The sequence below is a fragment of the Oryctolagus cuniculus genome, chromosome 17 (assembly GCF_964237555.1).
Source record: "Oryctolagus cuniculus chromosome 17, mOryCun1.1, whole genome shotgun sequence".
In the NCBI taxonomy this organism is placed as follows: Eukaryota; Metazoa; Chordata; class Mammalia; order Lagomorpha; family Leporidae; genus Oryctolagus; species Oryctolagus cuniculus.
The window spans coordinates 10,535,497-10,555,762 of NC_091448.1; the positions used below are offsets into that span (position 1 = coordinate 10,535,497).

Genomic DNA, 20,266 nt, shown 5'->3' on the forward strand with positions numbered 1-20,266 from the left:
GGGCTGATCGCCCAGTCTGGTTGAGGCCGGTGGGTGGGTGGGGGGGAGGTTTAAGGAGATGGGTTTCTGTCTTCACACATTTCCTCCTGAAACAAAGGATTTTATGGCTGTAAATACTAAGAAGCTCCTATCTGAGTTTTCTCTTGAAGGTATCAGACAGGAGGAAGCCTAGCTGGTGCCATCCTGGGTTCAGAGGAAGGGTGAGCAGGACCCCCTAGAGAATGGGGATCCGGAGCAGGGTGTTTGAAATGCAGATACTGGGCTGCATCTGGGAGATAGTGGAAGATTTGTCAGGCAGAAGGGGCGGGGATCTCCACCTGGCAGGTTATCAGGTAGAAGGGGGCAGGGCAGGATGCGAACACTGGGATGCCCCTGAAGCATTATCAGGATAACTTTGAGATGTAGATGCATATGCTGGACGTAGAAGTCATACATAAGCTCATACCTAACTTCCTGCCTAACAAAATCAACACACAAAAAGCAATAACCTTTGTATCCACGGACAATGCCATGGCTGAGAAAGAACTTTTAAGATCAATCACATTCAAAATAGCTACAAAAATTAAATACCTTGGAATAAATTTAACCAAGGATGTCAAAGATCTCTATGATGAAAATCCCCAAAAATTAAATAAAGAAATAGAAGACACAAAAAATGGAAAATTCTTCCACATTCATGGATTGGAATAATTAATATCATCAAAATATCCATACTACCTAAAGCAATTTACAGATTCAATGCAACTCCAATCAAAATACCAATGACATTCTTCACAGATCTAGAAAAAATTACGCTAAAATTCCTATGGAAACACAAGACACCCCAAAAGGCTAAAGCAACCTTGTACAACAAAAACAAAGCCAAAGACATCAAAATGCCAGATTTTAAGACATACTACGGGGCAGTTATAATCAAAACAACCAGGTACTGGCAAGAAATTATATATGTGGACTGATGGAACAGAATAGAAAATACAGGAATCAATGAAGCATCTACAACTAACTGATCTTTGACTAAGGAACTAAAATTAATCCCTGGAACAAGGACAGAATCTTCAGCAAGTGGTGCTGGGAAGATTGGATCTCCGTGTACAAAGGTATGAAACAAGATCCCTCCTTATACTTTACACAAAAATCCACTCAAAATGGATCAAGGACCTAATCTATGGCCTGCTTGATATGATTAAATTACTGTAGAACATTGAGAATACTCTGCAAGACATTGGCAAAGGCAAAGACTTGGAGTAGACCCTAGAAGCACAGGCGATCAAAGCCAAAATTGACAAATGGGATTACAGCCAGCTGAGGTTTCTGCACTGCAGAAGAAAGACTCAGCAAAGTGAAGAGGCAGCTGACAGAATGGGAGTAAATAATTGCAAACTGTGAAACTGATAAAGAATTAAAATCCAGAATCTATAAAGAGCTTAAGAAACTGAACAACAACGAAACAAATAATCCAGTTGAGAAATGAGCAAAGGATTTCAACAAGAGGAAGTTCAAATGACTAACAGACATGATGAAAAGCTCAGGATCCCTAGCCATCAGGGAAATGCAAGTCAAAACCACAGTGAGGTTTCACTTCACCCCAGTTAGAATGGCTCTCATACAGAAATCAACAAATAATAAATACTGGTGAGGATATTGGGGAAAAGAGACCCTAATCTACTGATTGTGGGAATGTAAACTGGTGCAGCCATTGTGGAAGACAGTATGGAGATACCTCAGGAATCTGAATATGGATCTACCATATGACCCAGCTATCCCACTCCTGGAAATTATAAATTATAAAATTTATCTTCCATGCTCAAAATATTGCAGCTATAAATTTACTTGTATATCCTTTAGTGGGAATGTAGTTGGAAGAAAAGCTGACAGTGGATCTGACGTCCATTGTCCTAAGTAGATGATATTACAAGGCAGCAGAGCACTACTGAGGCCACAGGAAGACAACATCCTCAAGTGCACAGGTCGCTGTTCGAGGAGAACTCACTGTGATTTGACCAACCCTATGTTGAAAGAACACCTGGAGTTGTTTGCAACTGTGAACGGAAAAAAACAAAGAGAATGCTGATCTTAGCATTCTTGGTGCATACAGAAGTCTCACATACATGTGGCTGAATGAAGAGAGGAATATGTAATTTCTTCATTAATATAGAAAGAGGGTCACAAAATAATTAGAATTTTCATACAACTGAAATGACTGAAAGTCTGAATAAGAACAAAAATAGGCCAGCACCACAGCTCAATAGGCTAATCCTCCACCTGCAGTGCCGGCACACTGGGTTCTAGTCCCGGTCGGGGCGCCCGATTCTGTCCCGGTTGCCCCTCTTCCAGGCCAGCTCTCTGCTGTGGCCAGGGAGTGCAGTGGAGGATGGCCCAAGTACTTGGGCCCTGCACCCGCATGGGAGACCAGGAGAAGCACATGGCTCCTGGCTTCAGATCAGCGCAGTGCGCCGGCCGCAGCAGCCACTGGGGGGTGAACCAACGGAAAAGGAAGACCTTTCTCTCTCTCTCTCTCACTGTCCACTCTGCCTGTCAAAAAAAAAATACATATATATATATATATATATTTGACTGGATTTTCTTTTATTTTTTCCTCTTTTGTCTTCCATTTTACTTTTCAGTTATCTAAAGTCTGAAAGTGTGATGTTTCACTAATTTTACTCTAGTTTTTTTTTCAAAAACATTATTTTAGTCATTGTTTCTTGATGCTCTTTTCTTTTTATGAAGCCAGTTAATATGGTAATGTAATTAGGTAAGGAAGAATAATTTTTATTATTTCCATATCAAAGATTGCCTGTTGTAACCTGATGTATGTTACATACTTAATTACTATCCAAAATTGCTTTTTAAGTGCAAGCAATTCTTATTTTTAGGTGGTCAATTCAGTCCACTGTTAAAAACAAGGAGTGGGCTGGCCTCAGAATCAACCTTTGGGGCATTCGGATCTGGCTAAAAGGCCCATGAGAGTCTCACAAGCATGGAAAGCCATGGCACGGTGGCAAAAACAACCTAAGTGAAAGATCCTGGTGAACAGGACCCCAGTAGAAGGAATAGGCCATCAAGGAGGGAGGCACCTTTCTCTGAAGGGAGGAAGGAACCTCCACTGTGATACGGCCTTGACTAAACAAGTTCAGAGTTGGTGAACTCAAAGGGCTTCCATAGCCTAGACAGCTCATGGCAAGAGCCTCGGGTGATTGCTGATGTCATAAATAAGAGTGCCAATTGTTGAATCAACAACAGGAGTCACTGGGTAAATGCTCCCCATGTAGGATCTCTGTCCTTAACGTGTTTTACTATGAAACTTAAAAACAACACTACTAGTCGAACAATACCCTATACCTTGTGCGGTTGTGTGAGGGCAGCCTGTTGAAATCCTTGCTTAATATATACTAAGTTGATCTTCTGTATATGAAGGTAATTGAAAATGAAACTCGATGAAGGGTGGGATGGGAGAGGGAGAGGCGAGGGCCACGGGAGGGAGGGAGGTTGGGGGGGGGAGCCACAACAATACAAAAGTTGCACTTGGTAAATTCACATTTATTAAATAAAAAAAAAAAAAAAACAAGGAGTGGGTATACCTTCATGGCCATGCCTATTACTTGGCAAAGGCTTGGACTGTGAGTGCCCATGTGGGTGTCACATGGTATCAGGAAAGCTAAGGTGGATGCCTGTTCAGAGCCAGTGCTGACTACTATGTTCTTGTAGAGCAAATTTTATTTTTCTATGATCAGCTGATGCTCTTAAGCTACTTATTTTAGGACTAAACATTTTACTGTGCTTTTGGAATTGAGGAAGAACTTAAGAAACAAGTATTTTTTGTTATTTCAGCACTTCTTTCTCTTCCAGGACTGGGTGTATTGGTTCCAGTCAACATCAGAAGAGGAAGTTTGGTGAAAATAATTGATGAATACTAGAAATAAAAGTTAAAGAACCCACTCAAGCAGAGCTTCCCCATGCAGAGATTTTGAAGCATTTTCTACAGTCTGCTTAGCAGAAAAGGTAGAGGCCGTTTTTGGCTTTGAGTTCAAGTACAAGGGTTTTCCAATATTAGCCTTATTTAGTCTTCTGCTTGTCTAGACTTAATGAGGAAAGTCTCAGCTGGCTTGCTCACTAAGAACAAGTTGTTTGAGGGTCACTATGATGTATAAAAACAGATAATAATTGAAAATTATTTTAAATGAGTGTTTTTGATTTCAGAAAATGTAGATGGTATGTGTGTGTGTGTGTATGTATGTTTGTGCATGTATGTGTGTAAAAGTGAAATGGCTTAGAGATTAAGGTAAAGACACAGTAAACCAGCAACTTATTTTCTTATAAAAGTAGCAAAAACAATGCAATAACTTGGAGCATTTTACTGACTACTGTATAAAATTGCGTTAATAACCCCAATAATACAGACTCATGTTTGAGAAAGACTGATGTGGGGCCACCTGTGATGCTGGAATCCCATATGGGTGCCAGTTTGAGTTCCAGCTGCCCCATTTCTGATCCAGCTCCCTGCTAATGGCCTGGGGAAGCAGCAGAAGATGGCCCAAGTGCCTGGGCCCCTACCACCCAAAGGGAGACCCAGATGAAGCTCCTGGCCCCCAGCTTCAGCCTGGCCCAGCTCTGGCAGTTGTGGCCATCTTGAAGTGAACCAGCTGGTGGAAGATACTTCTGTCTCTCTCTCTCCCTCTCTGTAACTCTGTATTTCAAAGAAGCAAATAAATCTTAAAGAAAGACTGACTTGTAAATTACTTGATTATAGATAATTTAATTCCTTCTATGTTTATTTTAAATTTACCTATGATTACTCACCAGTCACAAGTCAATCTAGCTTAAACCATGTGACCACTTTGCCTTTGCTGAATACTCACTCTGTGATGGAATCTATGTATAAAGTATCCAATAAGATAGCCAAAGTTCTTCTTTTGGTGCTTAGAATCTTTTGAGGGTGAGAATATTAAGTAAATGAAGTTACAAACAAATGAGGAAATGACATTTAGGTAGTACTTTAAGACTGAATCCTGTTTGGGCAGCTGAAGAGTGGAGATAAGATACATTCTTTTGAGGAATGAGCCTGTATACAGACTGTAAATCAAAAATGAACTGTATACATGCAAAAGATGTAAAGAAATCTCTTGCAGCTGATGTGTAATGACATGTCCAAGTAGAGATTTCAGAATACATGTAGACTTGTGGCTCAGAAGAAAAGATAGAGGTCACTGAGATTTGGTTTGACAATAAACAAGATAGGGCATTTTTACCATATGGAACACTATGAAACTAGGAAAATGGATGAATTCAACAAGGGAGACAGAAAGGGGAAATGATCTGGCATGGACCACAGAAACTCTCAGTTTTATTTTGGATTGAGGAAGAAAATATAATTTCTTTATGAGGAAACTACCACTACAAAGACAATCACACCAACAGGTGCTAAAGAATGTCTGGAATAACACTTTTAGAAGTCCTGATTAAAATGTCTTACATCTATGCTGTCCAAAATGTTAACTACTACCCACATGTGGCTACTGAACACCTCATATGTTGCTGTGTAACTAGTGAATTGAATTTTAAGTTTATTTATTTTAGCCAACTTCAATTTGAAAAACCATAGTTAGCCATTACCTACCTTTTTTTTTTTTTTTTTTTTTTTTGACAGGCAGAGTGGACAATGAGAGAGAGAGAGACAGAGAGAAAGGTTTTCCTTTTTGCCGTTGGTTCACTCTCCAATGGCTGCCGCGGCCTGCGCGCTGTGGCCAGCGCACTGCGCTGATCCGATGGCAGGAGCCAGGTGCTTCTCCTGGTCTCCCATGGGGTGCAGGACCCAAGCACTTGGGCCATCCTCCACTGCACTCCCTGGCCACAGCAGAGAGCTGGCCTGGAAGAGGGACAACCGGGACAGAATCGGGCGCCCCGACTGGGACTAGAACCCGGTGTGCTGGCGCTGCAAGGCAGAGGATTAGCCTAGTGAGCCATGGCACCAGCCCATTACCTACCTTATTAAACAGTACAGGTGAGAGAGCTACAAGAAAACCAAGAAGGAGGTTATTTTAAGGAGGGATTGTATAATTTCATTTAATGCTTTTTGAGAAATCTTAAAAATAAGGACCACGTAGTGCTCATTAGATTGTGTTACATAGAAGTTTTGGATAATTTTTGGGGGGAATTTAGAGGTCAAAGATTTTTTAAAAGATTTATTTTTATTTATTTGAAAGGCAGAGTGAGACAGAGGGAGAGATACACAAAGGTCTTCCATCCTCTGGTTCACTCCCCAAATGGCCACAGTGGTCAGGCCTGGGCCGGACCAAAGCCTGGAGCCAGTCAGTCTGGAGATTCCTCAGAAACCTGAATATAACCCTACTATTCAACCCAGCCATCCCACTCCTTGGAATTTACCCAAAGGAAATGAAATTGGCAAACAAACATGCTGTCTGCACATTAATGTTTATTGCAGCTCAATTCACAATAGCTAAGACCTGGAACCAACCCAAATGCCCATCAACGGTAGACTGGATAAAGAAATTATGGGACATGTACTCTATCGAATACTATACAGAAGTCAAAAACAACGAAACCCGGTCATTTGCAACAAGATGGAGGAATTTGGAAAACATCATGCTGAGTGAATTAAGCCAGTCCCAAAGGGACAAATATCATATGTTCTCCCTGATCGGCAACAACTAAATGAGCACCAAAGGGGAAACTCGTTGAAGTGAAATGGACACTATGAGAAACAGTGACTTGATCAGCTCTTGTCCTGACAGTTGATGTATAATGTAATACTTTATCCATTTTAGTATTTTTTTTTGTTCTAGTACCATTGGTTGAACTCTGTAATTAACACACAATTATTCTTAGGTGTTTAAATTTTAACTGAAAAGTGATCCCTGTTAGGAATTTGGAAAACATTATGCTGAGTGAAATAAGCCAATCCCAAAGGGACAAATACCATATGTTCTCCCTGATCGGTGACAACTAACTGAGCACCAAAAAGGAAACCTGTTAAAGTGAAATGAACACTATGAGAAAGGGTGACTTGATCAGCCCTCACCCTGACTGTTGATGAGCAACTTAATATGTTATCCCTCTTAGTATTTTTTGTTTGTTTGTTCTACTTAATACTTTTGGTTGAATACTGTAATCAATACACAATTATTCTTAAGTGCTGAATCTTAACTGAAAAGTGATCACTGTTAAATATAACAATGGGAATAAGAGAGGGAAGAGATGTGCAATTCGGGACATGATCAAGCTGACTTACCTCAAACGGTAGAGTTAGAAACATACCAGGGGATTCCAATTCAATCCCATCAAAGTGGCATGTACCAATGCCATCTCACTAGTCCCAGTGATCAATTTCTGTTCACAATTGATCATAATGATAGGACTAAGAACCAAAGGGATCATATAAACAAGACTAGTGTCTGCAAATACTAGCTGATAGAATAAAAAAGGGAGAGAACGATCCAACATGGGAAGTGAGATACACAGCAGACCCATAGAATGGCAGATGTCCTAAACAGCACTCTGGCCTCAGAATCAGCCCTTAAGGCATGTGGATCCGGCTGAAAAGCCCATGAGAGTATTCAGGCATGGAAAGCCAAGACACTCTGGGGGAAAAAAAAAAAACCTAAATGAAAGATCTCCACGAGTGAGATCCCAGTGGAAAGAACGGGTCATCAAATAAGGAGGTACCTTTCTCTGAAGGGAGGAGAGAACTTCCACTTTGACCATGGCCTTGTCTAAATATGATCAGAGTCAGTGAACTCAGGGGGCTTCCATAGCCTTGGCAGCTCATGACAAGAGCCTAGGGTGATTACTGAGGCCATAAACAAGAGTGTCAATTTGTTAAGTCAACAACAGGAGTCACTGTGCACTTACTCCTCATGTAGGATCTCTGTCCTTAGTGTGCTGTACATTGTGATTTAATGCTATAACTAGTACTCAACCAGTATTTTTCACTTTGTGTTTCTATGTGGGAGCAAACTGTTGAAATCTTTACTTAATGTATGCTAAACTGATCTTCTGTATATAAAGAGAATCGAAAATGAATCTTGATGTGAATGGAAGGGGAGAGGGAGTGGGAGAGGGGAGGGTTGCGGGTTGGAGGGACGTTATGGGGGGGAAGCCATTGTAATCCATAAGCTGTACTTTGGAAATTTATATTCATTAATTAAAAGTTAAAAAAAAGAATAATTGTGTGATAATTAAATAGTTCAACCAATGGTATTAAGTAGAACAAAAAATACTAAAAGGAATAAAATAGTAAGTTGTTCCTTGACAGTCAGGGCAAGGGCTGATCAAGCCATCGTTTCTCATAGTGTCCATTTCAGTTCAGCACTTCCTTTTAGGTGCACAGTTGTATGTCACTGATCAGGGAGAACATATGATATATGTCCCTTAGGGACTGGCTTATTTCACTCAGCATGATGTTTTCCAGATTCCTCCATTTTGTTGCAAATGACCGGATTTCATTTCTTTTACTGCTATATAGTACTCTATAGAGAGTATATCCCATAATTTTTTTATCCAGTCTTCTGTTGATGGGCATTTAGGCTGATTCCAGGTCTTAGCTATTGTGAATTGAGCTGCAATAAACATTAATGTGCAGACAGCATGTTTGTTTGCCAATTTCATTTCCTTTGGGTAAATTCCAAGGAGTGGGATGGCTGGGTTGTATGGTAGGGCTATATTCAGGTTTCTGAGCAACTCCAAACTGACTTCCATAGTGGCTTTACCAGTTTGCATTCCCACAAACAGTGGATTAGTGTCTCTTTTCCCCCATATCCTCACCAGCATTTGTTGTTAGTTGATTTCTGTATGTGAGCCATTCTTTTTTTTTTTTTTTTTTTGCTATTTTTTTTAACTTTTATTTAATGAATATAAATTTCCAAAGTACGACTTATGGATTACAATGGCTTCCCCCCCATACCGTCCCTCCCACCCACAACCCTCCCCTTTCCCACTCCCTCTCCCCTTCCATTCACATCAAGATTCATTTTCGATTATCTTAATATACAGAAGATCAGCTTAGCATACATTAAGTAAGGATTTCAACAGTTTGCTCCCACACAGAAACGTAAAGTGAAAAATAATAGATGATTTTTTTTAAATGATGATGAAATCAGATCAGACCTATTGTCATGTTTAATCCCAGTGAGAGTCAAGTTGGGAATTGATAATTTCTTTCCTTTTTTTTTTTTTTTTACAGAAGATCAGTTTAGTATGCATTAAGTAAAGATTTCAACAGTTTGCACCCCCATAGAAACACAAAGTGAAATATATTGTTTGAGTACTCGTTATAGCATTAAATCTCAATGCACAGCACATTAAGGACAACTTTTATTTAATGAATATAAATTTCCAAAGTACAGAATATTGATTACAATGGCTTCCCCCCATAACGTCCCTCCCACCCGCAACCCTCCCCTTATCCACTCCCTCTCCCCTTCCATTCATATCAAGATTCATTTTTGATTCTCTTTATATACAGAAGATCAGTTTAGCATACATTAAGTAAAGATTTCAACAGTTTGCTCCCACAGAGAAACATAAAGTGAAAAATACTGTTTGAGTACTAGTTATAGCATTAAATCTCAATGTACAGCACACTAAGGACAGAGATCCTACATGAGGAGTAAGTGCACAGTGACTCCTGTTGTTGACTTAACAAATTGACACTCTTTTGGGGTGAGGTGAAACCTCATTGTGGTTTTGATTTGCATTTCCCTGATGGCTAGTGATCCTGAACATTTTTTCATGTGTCTGTTGGCCATTTGGGTTTCCTCTTTTGAAAAACGTCTATTGAAAAAAAAAAAAAAAGAAAAATGTCTATTGAGTTCCTTGGCCCACCTCTTAAGTGGTTGTTTGTTTTGTTTTTGTGGAGTTTCTTGATCTCTTTGTAGATTCTGGTTATTAATCCTTTATCTGTTGCATAGTTTGCCAATATTTTTTCCCATTCTGTTGGTTGCCTCTTCACTTTCCTGACTGTTTCTTTTGCAGTACAGAAACTTCTCAATTTGATGTAATCCCAATTGTTAATTTTGGCTTTGACTGCTTGTGCTTCTGGGGTCTTTTCCAAGAAGTCCTCTCTATATATTCTAATTTAAATTCCTTTAGAGAAATCACCTCAACTCATCTCCCTCTGCTCAGCACTTTTCTCTTAGATCTCAGTTTCGTGGGAGAAATTTTCTTTCATGTCATGTCCGGATTTCATGAGTTCACACATTTTCTTCTGATTACTTCTATGTAATCTTATGATCAATTTTTCGAATTCCATTTCTGTCATTTCTTCAATTTCACCATCTTCATGAGCTAGTATTGAAGTGTTGTATTCTTTTGGGGGGGGCCTCATGTTGTCTTCTTTATTCTTGTTTCTTTTTTTTTTTTTTTGACAGGCAGTTAGACAGTGAGAGAGAGAGAACAGACAGAGACAGAGAGAAAGGTCTTCCTTTTCCATTGGTTCACCCCCAAGAAGTGGCTGCTACTGCCGGTGTGCTGTGCCGATCTGAAGCCAGGAGCCAGGTGCTTCCTCCTGGTCTCCCATGCAGGTGCAGGGCCCAAGCACTTGGGCCATCCTCCACTGCATTCCAGGGCCACAGCAGAGAGCTGGACTGGCAGAGGAGCAACCAGGACAGAATCCAGTGCCCTAACCCGGACTAGATCCCGGGGTGCCGGCACCACAGGTGGAGGATTAGCCTAGTGAGCCCCAGTGCTGGCCTATTCTTGTTTCTTAAATTGGAGCATTTGTTATTTGGCATTTGTTTAGATACTGGTTGTTTCCTTTTTTTTTTTTTTTTTTTTTTTTTTTTTTTTGCTGTGGCAGCTTTTATCTTTGTACTATGCTTATGCTTCTGTAGATTAGTGGAGTGTCTGCTTTCAATGAGTATTTAAAGGTGTGTGGTGGGTGTGTCCAGGGAGCTCTATTCAGTTCTCCAGGGTGAATGACATGTCTAAGGTGACACACCCAGGTTTGAAGTGGTAAATCTCTCTCTCTTTTTTTAATCAAATGGGAGGTTTATTCTATTCAGCTGAGCTTCTCTCTGCAAAGGAGACCAGTACCTGATTACTACTCCTAATGTGTACATTCTCCCACTCTGCCACAAGGGCTACACAAAGGATCTGTGCAGTCTTCAGTATAAGCTCAGATTCCCCAGCAATGCCCTTGACCAGGTTCCCAGGGAGCCCTGATCATGTGGAGTCTCCCACATTGACTGCTTAAAGTCCCAGCCACACCTTAAGCCCCGGCACACAGCCTCAGTTTTTTCACAATCCTGACACACAAACCTCCCACAGTCGTGAGCACCCAGCCCCCTTTTAGTTCTCCCCTCCAGAGTCAGGAGTCTTGACTCAGCTCATTGTTGCAAGGTCATCAGGGAGAGAGAAACGTGCTCCTCTTTTTTTTTTTTTTTTTTTCTCCTTAGTTTGGCAGGTACACTATCCCCCACAGGGCTCCAAGCCAGGTTCCCTCTAGGCTCTTCCTGCAGCTTTATCACCAGTGTCTTGGGCTGCTGCAGTCTGGTCTCACCTCACATTCCAATGCTGGTCTGGAATCTCTCGGCTGCTGGGGTCCAGAGTTGTGGGTGTCCACACCCTCCATGTAGGTCCATTGTGTTCCTCTGATTTGTGTAGTTTCCTCTGCTGTTTTCTCCCAAACTCTTCTATTAGACTGCACCCTCTCCACTTTTTTTGAAACTATCTTCCCCTAGACTAGAGCAGTAAGCTTTCTCCCTTCTCTACCATCTTGGAAACTTCCCAGTATATTCCTAACAGATTTCTTTAGCTGCTTTGAATAGCATTTTATTCCAGGATTTAACTCTGTAAATTTCCTAATATATTGAGTAAGAATCATATGACTGCATTGCTCATTTGTTCTTTATACCCTTAAAAATATTTCTAATTAGTAATTGCCTACAACGTCCTTTTCTTTGGCCACATCTTATGGCTTCTAAGAAAAAGAGCTTAATTTTGAAATAGGGAGAACATTTTCAATGCTTTATAGAAATAATATCTTAGCTAATTACAAAATCTCCACATTATTTGTGATATACTATTTCATGAACCTTTATTCCTGCCAGAATTACCATGTTCATTAGTTTCTTTGGTCGTAAGAAGAAAAACTAAAATGTGCTAACTCAGGTAATGAATGGCCTATTGTAACTGCAAGCATATTAAAGAACAAGAACAGCATTGAAAGACAGTTTGAAAACTATTGTGGATCCAAAATACTCATAAGATGGCCATAGTCAGAGATTGTGCTACTTCACTGTAGCACTCCACCAGTGATAGTCAACTTGACTTATCATTGTGACTAGTCTCCCTTCTGCCCCTATTAGCTTACTATATCATTTGTTGTTCAGTACATCTTTTCCCAATCTACTCCTTTTGCTTTTGTTTACTCTTAATTCTAATTTACTCTATAACTTATTGTGTCCTTCTTCTTCCTTGTCTGCTCACTCTTTTAGCTTTTTCTGTGTTTCCCAGTTTTATTTCCAGAAACAAAACTTATGGTTGTATTGATCTCAATCAGACCAGAGCTTTTTACAACAAACAACACATAGGCTAAGTATAGTGTGGTCTTGTGCTCACAACACAGATTATGGTCAGGCTTACATTGAGAATAGCTAGACCCTCATCTCTCAGGAGGGCAGTTTTCACAAAACAACTGTGGAGCTGGTAAGGCCCATACTTGTAATTTTCAGTAGATGTATTTAACCTATATACAGTCCACTTATTTTAACATGGTATGAACTTAAACCAGACTCCTTCCCTCTATAAATAGATACAACTCTAAGTAAAATATGAAAAAAAAAAACACTTTAAAAATACTTTTGGCACAGTAAACTTCAGCTTGTGTTTCTTTCCTTTTCTTTTCTTTTTTTTTTTCTTTTCTTTTTGACAGGCAGAGTTAAACAGTGAGAGAGAGACAGAGAGAAAAGTCTTCCTTCCGCTGGTTCACCCCCCAAATGGCTGCTATGGCTGGTGTGCTGCACTGATTGGAAGCCAGGAGCCAGGTGCTTCCTCCTGGTCTCCCATGCAGGTGCAGGGCCCATGCACTTGGGCCATCCTCCACTGCACTCCCGGGCCACAGCAGAGAGCTGGCCTGGAAGAGGAGCAACCGGGACAGAATCCGGTGCCCCAACCGGGACTAGAGTCCTGCACTGCAGGCAGAGGATTAGCCTAGTAAGCCAGCTTGTGTTTCAATAGCCCTACATCATAGTGAAACTTTATGTAAAACTGTGTGGTTAGAGACTGTATTTTTTATGCCTACATGAAGATTAGAAAACCAGTCTAAAGTTGGTAAGAAATGAGGACTTAGGACCTGGACACTACATAAGTTTCAAAGAAACAGTTTTCAAACTACATACAGTTTCAAAGAAAGGCCTCTCAGGCTGGAAAACAAGATCTAATACATAATACCCACAGCCAAGAAAAGCTGTTTGTCCTAGACTATGAATGAAAATAAATAAAGAAACAAACAAGTAAATAAATAAATAAAAATGAAAGTCTGAGCTATGCTCACAAGGAGGCTGGACTTTGTATTAACCATGTGAATTCAAAATCCTTATTGAGAGAGCCTGAAACTGACCTGTGAAGCACCTAGAAATAGAGGAAGTTCAGCAAGCAACTTCTGTGCAACATGTGTCTTGTTCCAAATGTGGCAGAAGGACCCTCTGAAGGTAGAATCAAAAGCAGGTCACTTCTAAGTGTTTCAATATGCAATGTTTTCAGCACAGTAGTGTGAAATGCTGATTTGATGAACACAGAAGCAAATACATCAGAAGAAGTAACAAAATTGTGCTGGGCTGGGCCTGCGCCGCAGCTCAATAGGCTAATCCTATGCCTGAGGCGCCGGCACACCAGGTTCTAGTCCCCATTGGGGCGCCGGATTCTGTCCCAGTTGCCCCTCTTCCAGGCCAGCTCTCTGCTATGGCCCGGGAGTGCAGTGGAGGATGGCCCAAGTCCTAGGGCCCTGCACCCGCATGGGAGACCAGGAGAAGCACCTGGCTTCTGGCTTCAGATCAGCAAGGTGCACTGGCTGCAGCGGCCATTGAGGGTGAACCAACAGAAAAGGAAGACCTTTCTCTCTGTCTCTCTCTCTCACTGTCCACTCTGCCTGTCAAAAAATAAAAAAAAAAAATTGTGCTGGGCTGGGTAAAAAAAAAACAAAACAGTTATTGAATATTTATACCAAGAAGTTATCAGTATCTTAATACACTTAATTTTGTTGTCTGTTTATCTACATATCTATCTACTATGCTTGTAATAAGCCAGACGCAAAAGAACAAATCAAATATTGTATGGTTATGCTTACATGAAATATTTATTTTTTAAGAGTTTTTATTTATTTGTTTTGAAAGGTAGAGTTACAAAGAGGCAGAGGCAGAGAGAGAGAGAGAGAGAGGGCTTTCATCCACTGGTTCACTCCCCAGATGGCCACAACAGCCAGAACTGTGCCAATCCAAAGCCAAGAGCCAGGAGCTTCTTCCAAGTCTCCCACGTGGATGCAGGGGCCCAAGGACTTGGACCATCTTCTACTACCTTCCCAAGCCATAACAGAGATCTGGATCAGAAGTGGAGCAGCTGAGACTAGAACTGGCACCTACATGGGATGCTGGTGCTACAGGCAGCAGCTTTACCCATTACGCCACAGCACCGGCCCCTAAAATATTTAGAATAGGCATATGCATTGACAGAGAGGAGGTTACTGAAGAGTAGGGAGAAGGGGAAAAGGGAGCTTTCACTTAATGTTACAGAATTCCTGTTTGGGGTGATGAAAAATTCTGGAATGAGATGATTGTGATGGTTGTGCAATATGGTGAATATAATTAATGTTACTTAATTGTAGTCTTACAATGATTAAAATGACTAATTCAATCCTCACTTTTAAATATATAATTTAGAAAATGCTGACATAAGACATGTTTACTATTAAAAATACCATTTACGGGGCAGGTGTTGTGGTGTAGCACGTAAAGCCGCTGCCTACAACACCAGCATCCCATATGGGTGCCTGTTTGTATCCCGGCTGCTCTACTTCCAATGCAGCTCCCTGCAAATGGCCTGGGAAAGTGATAGAAGATAGCCAAAGCCTGCTACCTATATGCAAGACCCAGATGACTGGAGACTTCTCACCACTCAACCAAAGCCAGGCCATGGTAGCAATTTAAATGAAGAAAGCCTTTCTGGAGAATCTTGTATTTATCAGTAATACAGAGAGAAAGGAAGGAGAAGGCAAAGAGAGGACTTAAGTTGTCAAAGCAGGGATGGGGAGACAAATGAGAAAGAGAGTGAGAACAAAAGAGCGAGAGAGAGAGAAAGAGAAAGGCAAAAGTGTTCAAAAATAACATTGTGGCAAAGCAGGTTTAGCCGCTGCCTACAATGCTGCATCCCATATTGACACTGGTTTGAGTCCCTGCTGCTCCACTTCTGATCCAACTCTCTGCTAATATGCCTGAGAAAGCATTGGGGGATGACTCAAGTGCTTGGGCCCCTGCACTCACATGGGATACCTTAAAGAAGCTCCTGGCTTCGGTCTGGCCTACCTGTGGTCATTGCAACCATTTGGAGAATGAACAAGCAGATGGAAGTCCTCTCTCTCTCTCTCTCTCTCTTTCTCTGTCTTTTAAATTAAGACAAACAAACAAACAAAAAACATTAAAGGTCATATTTTCTGGCGATAGTGAGACAGCTCCCTGTCATAAACTTGGAAACATAATCTGGCGGCCAGTGGACTAAGTCAAGTTGGTAAGAAAGAATAGGCCTTTACCGTATCTGCTGAGGAGTCCTCAACTTTCACAGGATAGGTTTACTTCAGCCAGCCTCTCTCTCTCTCTCTCTCTCTCTCTCTCTCTCTCTATATATATATATATATATATATTCACTACATGGTTGGCCCTCTCCTCTAGCATCATAATTACCTGACGAAACTCCAAATTAGTTAAATCCAACTCTCCATCTACTTTGCACTAGAATTTGGGTGAGGAATGTTTGTAAAAAAATACACTTGATTACTTGTCTAATTTTATTTATTTTTAAATTTATTTGAAAGAGAAAGAATGCACTCACATCTACTGGGTCCACTCCCCACTTGTGCACAATGGCTGGAACTGGATTGGGCCAAAGCAAGGAGCCAAGAAGTCAATCCCAGTCTCCCAGAAGGTTGGCAGAAATCCAATTAACTGAGCTATCACTGCATCCCAACTCAAGTTAGCATTAGCAGGAAGCTGTAGTAGGGCTGAAGCTGAGCATTTAACCCAAGTACTCTGATATGGGATATGGAAGTCTTAACTAATAGTCCCATTTTAAATGAATGATCACTGCCTTCAAGTGGAGTCTTAGTTCTGCTTGCCAACTCCACAATATCTCCTGAATCTATACATTCTTCCACTGAATTGGTAACTTTTCTCTTAGACTTTTAACATCTCTTTTTCTTTCACACTTGGTAGAAGACCTTGATTTCCATTTGATTATTACAATGGAAGAGTTTCTCTTCATAAGTTTTCATAACCTTAGCAAACAGCCTGGTAGCATTGTACCCATGTATGTATGATCAAAGTTCCTATATAACTTCCACACATGTACGATTTTACCATCATCTCTTCTCCTCTACCCAAGAATAATACCCTGTTAAATGTCTCCCTACTACACCCCTGAGTTATCTGTCATATTATAGCTGATAAGGATTGATTTTTAAGTGAACTGGGGTGGATTTCTATTTAAAAGTTTGATATAATCAGTAGCATTTTATACATATGAAAACCTGTAGCATTATTCCCTCCCATCTCAACTCTTTATTTTTCTTAACTAGCAATTCAATGTCATAAAATCACAGAAATCCCTATCATTTATTAGTAGAGACTGAAGAGTGTTTAGGTTCATAGAACGTTCTCCCACAGAATTATTTTTTAGTCAATAAATATTTAGTTTGATGACTTATTTACCAAAAATTATTTATTAATTTTTTTATTTGAAAGGCAGACAGTTAGGGACAGACAGAGATAGTCTCTCATTCCACTGGTTTGTTCACTCCCTAAATGCCCACAACCACCAATACTGGGCCAGGGTGATTCCAGGAGCCCAGAACTCAATCTGAGTTTCACACTAGGGTGCCTGAGACCCAAGTACTTGAGCCATCATCTGTGCCTTCCCAGGTTGCACATTAGCAGGAAGCTAGAAGAGGAAGCAGAGCTGGATCTTGAACCCTGGTACTCCAGAATGGGATGTGGGCAGCCCAAGCAGCATCTTAATTGCCCCACCAGAAGCCCACTCCCTCCACCTCAACTAATTTTTGATACTCCATTCCTCCTATCAAATTTTAATTTCCTTTTTAAAAATATTATTATTGTATTTTTAGTTATGTATATCCTTTATTATTCTTTCAATCAAGCAATATACATGGTACATTCTATCTGAAGATATTTTTATTTCATGTATGTTTAGTTGGGCATGGAATTGATCTGATGGTTCATTTTCTCTCAGCTTTTTAAGACACTGTTTTATTGTTTTCTGACATCTAATCACTAACTGTTGATCTTCAGTTGGCAATTTATATTTCCCATTTATTATTTTAAAAAATATTTGTTTCTTTCCTCTCTCTTTCTCATCTCACTTTTTCTCCCCTACCTTCTCTCTCTGTCCCTCTGTCTCTACCTCTCCATCCCTTATCAGTTTTTCTCGTGTTTTGAAAGCTCACTAAAAAGTAGTCAGTTATTGAACTTTCGTTCATTTATAACTCTGCACATGAAGATTGTTCTAATCCAAGAAAATACTCATTAATGTTCTCTTTGAGTATTTCTTTATTTGGTCTGGGTTTTCCCTGAATAGTAACCAGAATAGTATTATGGTGGTTAATGTATGCACTCTAGAGTCAAACATGGCTTCCAGTTCTGGTTCTACTATGTAATCAGCTGTGTGACTATGCAAATCTATTTAACCCTTTTCTTTTCAGTTTTTTTTTTTTTTTTTTTTTTTTTTGACAGGCAGAGTGGACAGTGAGAGAGAGAGACAGGGAGAAAGGTCTTCCTTTTTCTGTTGGTTCACCCCACAATGGCCGCTGTGGCCAGTGCACTGAGGCTGGCGCACCGCGTTGACCTGAAGCCAGGAGCCAGGTGCTTTTCCTGGTCTCCCATGCAGGTGCAGGGCCCAAGCACTTGGGCCATCCTCCACTGCACTCTCGGGCCACAGCAGAGAGCTGGACTGGAAGAGGGGCAACTGGGACAGAATCTGGCGCCCCGACCGGGACTAGAACCTGGTGTGCTGGAGCCACTGGCGGAGGATTAGCCTATTAAGCCGTGGCGCCAGCCTTTTTTTCAGTTCTTTCATCCCTAACAATGAGGAAATAATAGTGTTGATAACTATCAAGTTAATATTGGGATTAAATTAAACAATATAGGAAAAGTACCTAAAGTAGTGCCTAAAAATTGTAAAAGCTCAAAATCTTATTTGTTACTGCTGGTATTTCCCCTCCTCTTTTCCTCTTTCTCCTCCTCTTCCTCCTTCACCCCCTTCTCTTTCTATTCTTACAACTACTTCTATCCTGGAGTCCCACAAAGAAGACACAATTCTTCAGTTATAGGTCCAGAATTGAAGTCACAGAGAATAGAGTTGAAAACATACTCCTAAACTCATACACAAAAGTCCCCCACAAAAAATTCAGTAGACCAAGTAAGAACATAACAGAAACTATGATCGAAACTAATATCTAAAGTATTAAAGAAATAATGTAAATTAGGAAAACAGGATGCAAAAGTAGGAAAATCATCATTTGAATGTATAAACATCCAAAGAGTTGAAATTAAAATCTAAATGGATAAATTTTACAGATTAGATACAACTAAAGAGAAAATCTGTCTTATATTCTGCATCTAGCACATGCTATATGCATACTTGGGATTTCATTTTCTATGAAGACATATAAACAGAGATTGGGTATCAAATTCATGTCCTTACTCTTACCTTGGGTAATTTTCCTAGTCTATTTTTAACAATGAACCAGAGTTGGGCAGAGATATGAGTGCCAGAATCCGAACATTTGAAGGACCAGGACCATGCTACAGGGGCATTGAAAGACCTGAGGCCTGACTCTCAGGCCAAAATGTCCTTGGACTGCTGCCGTGTCTGAAATGCCACTCATGGTTTAAGAAAACTTTTGTTTCCTGTATTATTAATTACTTTCTTTTTTGCTTTTTCCTTTCCTTTTTAAAAATTTGTTTATACCAGGGTGCTTCAAAAGTTCATAGATAAATGAGATTAAAAGATATTTATTTTGGTGCAAAACTTTTTGAAAACCAGGCAAATTTTTTCGTAATACCCATTTTCCATGAACTTTATAAACATCATGTGTCTGAACTTCTATTCTGAAATATACTTTACCCACTATTTCAGTGTCCTAGCTAGATATTGAGCACTTCATCATATCACCATTTCTGGGGAAAATCTTCATGTTTTAATGAGAAAGTGACCTCCCCCAAATGAAAATAAAGCAGAATAAAGAGATAAAGAAAGAGGAACACCAAAACATACATAAGAAAAACAATGGTAAGGGATGAAACTGGTATATATATTTAAGTAGTTACTGACATTGTAACTATGCATTTTAATACAATTCTAAGAAAGCAAGAGTGAAAATTGTTCCAAAAATAGAGTATAAAGGTATGTAAAACAAGTATAGTAACAATAAAAACCTTAACTATATTTCAGGTGATTTTAAAGAAACTCTGAATTGTGTTCTGCTATTTGTAAAAATTTAAACAAAATTTGTGCAACCATTTCCCCATCATATGAAACCTTTAGAACATCTCTATTAACCTTTGTTTTTTCTAATTTTCAACTAAAAGATATATAGTATTATTTCACTGTTGACTATATTTTTTATTTGTTAAACTCTTTATGTGTGGAGCATTAAGCCTTTGATTAATATAAATTAAAATATATTATCTCAAAAATAAAAAAGTAAATATTAAAACAGTCTAGTGAAAAGAGATCAACTTATAGCATAGCTTGATATAATTTTATACAACATATCACAGACATAAATAACATTAACTACCAAGGAGAAAAATGTTTATGTATACACACATGTATATATATAAATACACATATAGAAATAGGACACATGATCATAGGTTTAACTGTGGTGGCTTTTTAAATTATCCCTCTTTGCTCCAGAACTTCTCTCAGCTTTATGATTATTAACATCTGTGGATTGGGAGCCATGTCAAATATTTGAGATTTCCCAATTCATGGACTTTGATTTCCTGTTTTGCCATTTACTGTG

The 20,266-nt window shown here is 39.7% G+C and overlaps 1 long non-coding RNA gene across 1 annotated transcript; it reads left to right on the top strand.

Moving 5' to 3' along the window:
- The first annotated feature begins 3,258 nt into the window (after positions 1-3,258).
- LOC138846029 (uncharacterized) lies at positions 3,259-19,814 on the top strand. Its single transcript, XR_011383398.1, has 3 exons — positions 3,259-3,417; positions 3,850-4,002; positions 19,375-19,814. It is a non-coding gene; the product is annotated as an uncharacterized lncRNA (long non-coding RNA).
- The last annotated feature ends 452 nt before the right edge of the window (positions 19,815-20,266 follow it).